Below are 8,619 nucleotides of genomic sequence, written 5' to 3'. Positions count from 1 at the left end.
TGGCTGTTCTGCTATTCTGTAAATGCTTGGAGATTGATTTAAGAGTGATGAGGCCTGCATATAAACATCAGAAACCAGTACTTTGTGTTAGTCTATTCAATCCTAAGACCCTCCCCATTTAACTGGAGTCCATGACCACTTCTGATGAAAACATACACAGATCTTAAGAAAGTTTTAAAATAACTATTAAAACTCATGATGATTCCTTACTTAAAGGTAGAGCTATTCCCAGACCACAACCCTGCCAAAAAAACTAGCCTGCACTTGCTTACAATTATTTCTGACACAACCCTGTAAGTTTTTTAAAATTCTATGTCATGGGGGAGTGCAAGCAGGATGTCAAAAGGAAATTTCCATCCCAATCTGTTCCCTGACACTGAACAGCCCTTAACTTCATAGGCTACATGTTTTTTGGTTTTCCACTATAATTCTCTTACTATTCAACAAATTATATACCTCAGACCCATCTTAGAATCTGCAGTCCCACTTGCCCTGAAAGTTTACTAAATGACAGAGCAGCCCTCACCATCCCTTGGCACCTTCTTGTGTGACCAAGCAGTCATGCTTGTATTAGGACCAGTTCAGTCTTCATTCTCTTGGAGTAGGACTTATCTCCCTGGAGCCACCTCATTAAAGCATTAGTCACCAGACAAATTGCAAATTCCAAATTTAGCTGATGTTACCTTATAGAAACAACTGCTTGGGTACTGGTGTTTCTTTTTATCCATGGGGGATTCAAAAAGGGCTGCAAATGTGCACTGGGGGAGGCAGAGAGACAAAGCAACTCAAAGGACAGCCAGCCATGTTTGCACAATGTATCACATCCACATTATCCATAAGGACCATTTTGCTAACACAGATTTTTTTTTTCTTTTCTAACTCTGCAATACGGGGCTCACTTTACTATTATATTAAACATAAGAAATCAATGCTATATAACCTTTGCCTTTGCAGAGCCCAATGTCAGGAGTATTTCTTGCTTTAGCTGAATTTCCCTTTCCTCTGTTTTTGGGTTGTTGTTTTTTTTTTTAATCTTACTCCAGGAAGTAATCAGCCTCCAGGAAGGAGGACAGAAATGCAACACTGAATAAAAAATTATATTTTATTGATGTCATACCAACAGTACCACCAAAATGGACAGTTATTTAAATTGTTTATATGATGAAGTTATTTATTACCTTACATCGAGCTAAAGAAATGAAAGCCAAACCATTTCTAATACCCAGTCAGTAATCAGGGAGAATAAACTGCAATTTCACATTTGAACAAAAGCACCTCAACTACTACTGGGATGACAGGTCCCACCTGGAAACGCCTTTCAATGGCTGGAAAATTGGCCTGTTACAGAGTCTGGATGTTTTTTTTCAGCGGGAATTGAAGTAAATGGTCAGCAGCAAGTTTTACTTTTGGCATCAAAATGGCAGGAAGGAAATGCAGCAAGTGGGGCATAAAACCCACTAAGAAGCAAAACACTGTCAAACTGGGTTCTTCAGTAGCTTTCACCTCTTGATCTTTTCAAGCTGGGATAAAAAGTCCCTGAGTAGATACTGCAGGGGCCAGAAGGAAGAGAAAAGGAAGGAGTTTGAGGTAAGCGTTCTATCCCCATTTTAAAGGGAAAGGCCCAAACCAATGTTAAGGATCAATTGTGATTATTCTCATAATCAATTGTCAATTGTTTGGGAGAAATTAGTTCAACAAACATTTACTTATTATTTCCTACGTAAAAATGATGAGCTCTGCCCCCCCCCAAAAAGTACTAATAAGACATGATTCCTTTTTTGAAGAAGATAGATATTTACAAAAGTAACTATAATTATAATACAATTCAGAATTAAATGTTTGCCATAAGAAAGATAGGACAACTTGCTCCCATGCCTCCACAACAATGGAGGCATCAGAGAAGGTTTGGGGGGAAAAAAACCATAGTATTTGAGCTGAGCCTTTTAGTCTGACAAAGTAACAGATGGCCAGGACACCGGAGGGCACTCCAAGCTGGGAGCACAACTGAGAGCAAAGGGTCAGTGGGATAAGCATGCAAAGCACTTCTGAGGAGCAACAATGCTCCCTAAAGACTGGAAGCAAAAAGCTGAAATGGAAAAATGAAGCTTCCTGATGTGTGTTTCTACTAGTTAAAACTGCACCCAGTACTAATGCTGGATGCTACCAATACACACAAAGTTACCCCCAATAAGTAACACACTTGTATTATCCTATCTCCTTGAGTTTGAGTAGAATCTGTGACTTGCTTCTAAACAACAGAATATGTCACAACTGATAGATGCCATCCCTTGATTAGGTTACATTATATGTCAAAGGGTATTATTTCCCTGACCCTTTTATATTATAAGACTTCATCAGAGCAGAAAGGACAGAAAAGTTTCTTTGTTGGCTATGAAGAAGTAAACTCACATTATGAGAGGATCCTGTAATAGGCAGATTCTAGTAAATGAAGAACATCCTCCTGCCAACAGCCAGTAAGAAAAAGGGAAGATGAACTCTGCCAACAATCAGAGCATGTATATCAGTAAATATGTCCTTCTCCTGTCAAGCCTGAGACTGGACCAAAGGCCCAGCCAAACCTGTACTATACCCTGGTAAGCCTTAATAATTTAGGCAAGTCTTACCTGGACTTCTGGCCCACAGAAACTATGAAATAATAAATAGGCATTTTTAAAGCTACTAAGTTTGTTTGTAGTAATTTGTTATCCAGCATAGGAAACTAATACTTTGGGTAAATAAATATTGAAAAAGATTGCCATTCAAGACCAGGGCATGGAGGCCCTTGAATATCATGCTACAGGAATTGAATCCCTTCGTGCAAAAGTAACCATTCATTATGGTCTAATTGTTATTTTTGACAATTGCAATTACCTTATTAAATGAACAAACATATGTATTCAGCATAGTAGCTGGAATGCAATAAATGCCCTTAAGTATTAACTATTATTGTCGCTGCTATTGGCATTACTATCTCCTGCTATGAATACATTTCCTGAAGAGAAATGAGGTGCTACTCAAGACAAAAGCTCACCGAAGAAACAACACTCTCCTTAGGTCTTAAGATTTGGGGAGCTTTGAGAATTTGAAGAAAAGGAAATACTAATTGCCACTGAGAAAAATGCACACATTCACATATACACAGCATTTTGCCTACAGTTTCAAGAATCAATGTTCTAAAATAACGCGGCACTTTAAGGCTAGTGGGAGAGTCCCCTGAAAACCCCAAGAGACAGTACTCTCAAGAATTCGGATTTTACCTTCAGCTCTGATGCTGTAATTTTACATCTATCTTCTTAACTAATGCCAGTTTTAATTGCCATTCAAAACTGCCCAAAAGGGTATTATTCCCAAGGTAGAGAGTATTCTCACCTCCAGCTCTTTTGAGTGGTGGGCAATGCCCCATACGTTCAGATTACTAGGTAAGAAGACTCACAGCACACTTAGCATTCCATAGCCAGCCACTAAAAATTCTCCTCAGGCTTCCTCCACATTTTATGGACAGTATACAAAATCCAGGAAAGCAGCCTCAATATGCCCCTGAGCTCCACCCCTTTCATGAACACTGTAGTCTCTCATCTCTGGTAAGTGGCACACAAGAAACTAAAGGACTGGTCCAATCTCATGAGAGTCCACCATCCACAGCACAAATAGTTGTGGCCAAAGTTTCCCATCCTATACTGAGTGATTCATATAATTCATCTAGATATAAATGCAGGCATCAGAAGCTGCTTGACTCAGTTTCTGTTTTACATTGACAACTGTGTGTTCTTAAGATTGCAAGCATTTACAATTAAACTGGAACTTTAGCTTCCTGCCTGGGAAAAAATTTTTATATGGACATGGAAATGTAATGAACAATGTATGGACCAATGAACAAAACATAATGTGCATGGAATTGATGAAAAGTGAATCTCATGCTTACATCAACACATTCCACTGAGTTGTTCTGAAATACACATTATGTATGTGTTACATTTATACAGTGGGTTAAAATTAATAATCAAATTTACACATCCTTTTTAATTAAATCTACATCTTTCCTGTCTCCCCAGCTGTTGGCCCAGTGTTTATGTGGAATACATCTGGAAGCCCTCAGCATTCTCCACAGTCACCCATCCTCTAGGTCCTCAGATACACCTGCTTTCTGCAGCTGGTCCCCCAACAGGTGCAACGGAAAGCCTGGTTGATGGGCACTGTAAACACCCCTGCTGTTGAGCATCTGGGCAGTAACAAAGGGCCCAATTCCAACTTCAATATTCATTCCTCCAGTACAAGCAAAGAACACTCTGTGTGATCTAAATACACTAGAGTCTCCATCAGTCACTTTCCCACTTCAGAAAGAAATGCTTTGGGTCAACTGGGCGTTAACAGCTGTGCCACCTTCCGGGTTATTAACAAAGGTCCCCACAGGAAACTGGGCCTTGGTCATTCTTGCTTTGTCTGAGCTTCTAAGGCTCCAACCAGTAGCCTAGATGCTCTATCTTCACTTGCTTTACTGAGCAAAGCGCATATCTCCTCACGGTCCCCCAGTTTGTGACCATTAACCACCTGGTTTTGATTGGAGAATCCACAGACCAATGCTTTGCATAGTACCTCCAAATGAAAAACATGTGGAAGCAACACGTACTGTGAGAACTACTATTTTGCAATTCCTTGTTGATAGAGTAGTAGACACTTCAAAGCAAGAAAAATGCACAATTATGTGCAGGGGTTTTTTGTTTTGTTTTGCTTTGTGTTGGTTCTTATTACCCCAAACCCTGAAGTTTGGAAAGGGGTTCAGATTATTTTTCCTGTGGTGATCTGAAAAATACCTCATCCTATACTGAAAGCATCCATGCAATTAGTCCAGATATAAATACAGGCTTTAAAACTATGCTCCGTGGCACCCAGGTTAATGGACTAATGCAATAAAGCAATAGGTTACAATAAGGAATTTCAATACAATTAAAACCATAAAGCTAATGATGATCTCTTTCAAATGAAGCTCTAGATGAAAATAAAGCACTAAAAGTCACTTATTCATTAAACAGTTTTGGTTCCACTTGCAGAAGTTCACAGAGGGCGTTAGTCATCTAAAGTGTAAGATGCACTGGAAATAAAATACATAAAAATGGCCTCCATTCTGCTATTTATTTTGACACTCTTGCCTCCATGCCAACAGACTATTCCCCACATGCCTGTAAGGTAGAGTTCAAGTATCACTCTATTAGAATCTTCTTGAAGTTTTTTTATCCACCTTCCAAGCTCTTACGTGCAGCCCAGGAATCAAGCTGGTCACCTGAGACACATAGACTGGGTCAAGACCAGACTACCGCTAGTTTCAGATGCCCCCCCACTTTCTTGAAAGACTTATTACATCACACTGTGATCTTTAAAGGACTCAAGTTATCTCCAGGTAGCTCCTGCTGCCCTGGGTAAATCTAGTTCCTGCATGAAATGACTACTCTATTTTAGCTTTATTCTTTATTATGTAGTTAAAAACCCTCCTGGATTCCCCCTGGCTTTCTCCCACTCAAAACTTCTAATACTGCTGAACATTGAAGGAGGTAGACTCTGGGCATGAATACACTATCCACTAACAAAACATGTAAGAGTTATGTACAAAAGCATGAGCTGGAAGTTCTAGGATCTGTGTCTTCCCAGGGAGAAGGAAATTGGTGTTCTACATTCTTAGTGCCAGCTGCTTACATGGTATGTGCCCAGAGAGTGTGTCTCTGGGCATAAAAAGCCAAAAAAGACAACCACATCCAATTGGAGCTTTCAGCAGAACACATCCACTGACAAGTGAAAGCTCTATATGTAGTTTTTCTTACACAAAATGGTTTGTAATTCCTGCCTTTTACAAATATTATGTACCTAAAACCGTAATTCTTTGACAGGCAAGTCACAGGAAAAAAAAAAAAATGCTGCTTGCTCTCTTTCCCTTGTTCTTTGTTATGATCTAAGACTCAAACAAAGAAGCTGTCAAAAACCGGGTTCATCCACTTCGCTAATGAGTTGAAGGTAAAAGACTAGAAAGCAAGAATTGCTTTCACATTACTTCAGTATCATAGATACTGATACATAGATAGTATCACTGCGCTTGGTATCTTCCCCTGTGACTCCAGATGCCCTTTCCACCCTTCCCCACTCACTTCTGTGTACCAAGAGGCTAACATATATGGGCTACACCAGGGGCCCCCTGGCCCTCTGGCCTTCAGCTGGTTTTGGCTCATGGCAGACAGGGACAAGGCAGAGAGCGAAACTGAAGTATTTGTTCCTGCCACTCCTTCTTGCAGGTGAGCCTGGGTTTGTGACATTCCTCTACTAGCCTTCAGCTCCCATCAGGCAGCCCTCTCCAGGGATCTGCCAAGCAGTCCTTCCATACTGCTCTTATTTTACCTCAGATGATAACCAGATTATTTTACCTCTGGATGATAACCACTCCCCACAGTTACTTCCCCAGAATGCTGCACTCTCTCTGGTTGGTTTCACTTTAATTCTACTTAACCTCTGTGATTTATTTAGTAAATTTCTAGTTTGAGTGTGCCATTTATTTCTTGCCAGGATCCTCACTGACAGAATCAAAATCATTCCTAAAAACAAATGACTAATCCAGGAAAACATGGATTGGGGGAACCTAAAAAATACTTTTTATTCTAACAATAGTAAAGAAACAGAAAGTTAGAGGGCAGACATGCAAGCCATAGGAAACACTGCCCACTTTCTCCTTCCTTCAACAATAGTCCCTGAGCTTCATGCGACAGGCACTGTTCTCAGAAGAAATAATCTCCTGGCTATTAGAGATAATTTAGAAAGTATCCTCAGTGAACTCCCTACTGCAAATGCTATGCAGGGATTTTTTTTTTTTTTTTTTGCATAACTGTTCAATATAAGGCAAAAGATAATTTAGCAAATAAACTTGTATTGTGGAAGACAGGAGACAGAGAAGTTGACAGGTTTGACAGTTGCATCACATTGTACATCCACTGTTCTCAAATTTGGTTAAGTCAATCAGAATCACCTGTGAGCTTCCAAAAAGCACAGCTGATTCCCCTCTACCCTCAGAAGTCTAAGTGCTGTGGCACTCAGGTGATTCTTATTCATTATGCCTGGGGTGGGACAATGCTGTTGGTCTTTGTAAGATTTTATTTATTTAAGAGAGTGAGAGAGTGCACAAACATGAGGAGGGGGGCAGGGCAGAAGCAGGCTCCCTGATGAGCAGGGAGCCCTATGTGGGGCTGGCAGTTGCGGGGAGGGTATGGGGCGGGGGGGGGGGGGGGGGTGCACGGATCCCAGAACCCTGGGATCATGACCTGAACTGAAGGCAGACGCTTAACTGAGCCACCAGTCTCCTCCTGCTGCTGCTCTTCGAACCACAATTTGATTAACAAGGTATGTACAACATGATGTACTTAACCAATTTCCTATTGCTGAATACTTAAATTACTTTGAATATTATAGATAATAATGCAATGAACATCTTTGGACATACATATTAGTACAGATTTCTGAATCATTTACTTTAAAATATATTTATAAAAAGGAAATTACTGAGTCAAATAGGATGTGAATTTTTTTAAAGTTCTTCATACATATTGCTAAATTGATTTCTATAATGCTTCTGCCAATCTGTATTCCAAACATTGATGTCTACAAATATATTTAACTGTAGCCTTATCAACATTGAAAAAATCTTCATTTTTGCCAATTTGATAAGCAGAAATGGTATATCATTTCAATTTGCATTTCTTTATTAGTCAAGTTGACTTTTTATGTTATTAGTCATTTGCATTTCTTCTCCTACAAATGGTCTATGGCCTCTGTCACACCAGTCTTAAATTACTCCTTTGTCAAATGTTTCAACTCCATCTATCATTGATTTTTTCCCCCTTTTATGAGGCTACATCTCTAATTTTATAATTGAAGTCATAGGGAAAAATAAAAACTCCTTTAAAGAAATTCCATTTATTGCTTAGTTGTGGAAACTTATTCTTGTACTGACTTTGAGGAAGTGCCTCCTCTGATACTGCCGATAGATTTTACCATAAAATTGGAGCTGTATACTTCTTCTTTGCCATAACATTTGTGTATTTCCAGTTGTAGCAGGAAAAGGCAAATTCTATATTCCATTCCCTAAGGAAGTTGTTTGCTTGGCAGTTTTTAAAAGAAAAAAAAAGAAAGAAAAGAAATAGAGATAAAACTCTCATCCATATTTCTCCAGACCAAAGTAAAACAGCCACACAAAACCACGGTTATGTCACAGTCAAACAACAATACCACCATATATATTTATGAAATGCTGCGGTCACAGAAACAGTTTAAAATAAAGTAAGGATTTCACACTGTGAATTCAAGAGTGTATTTTCAATATGATAAAACTGAGACACTTAAATCTTCTGTAACAAATGTGAACTGTGAACACTGAACTCAATATTGCCCAATACCAAAAGTTAAATCAACAGAATTTATTAAGCCCTTATTACATTCTCTTTATATATATATATATATGTATATATATATATATACACACACCATATATTCCAAAAATATATGACTTGCTCCTTGCCACTGGCTAGCTTAGAATCACATTACCCAAATTCATGATCCCCCCCCCACCAAGGTAGTCTTTTTTTTTTT

The sequence above is a fragment of the Martes martes genome, assembly GCF_963455335.1.
Source record: "Martes martes genome assembly, chromosome: 9".
Lineage (NCBI taxonomy): Eukaryota > Metazoa > Chordata > Mammalia > Carnivora > Mustelidae > Martes > Martes martes.
This window is presented reverse-complemented; position numbering follows the sequence as displayed.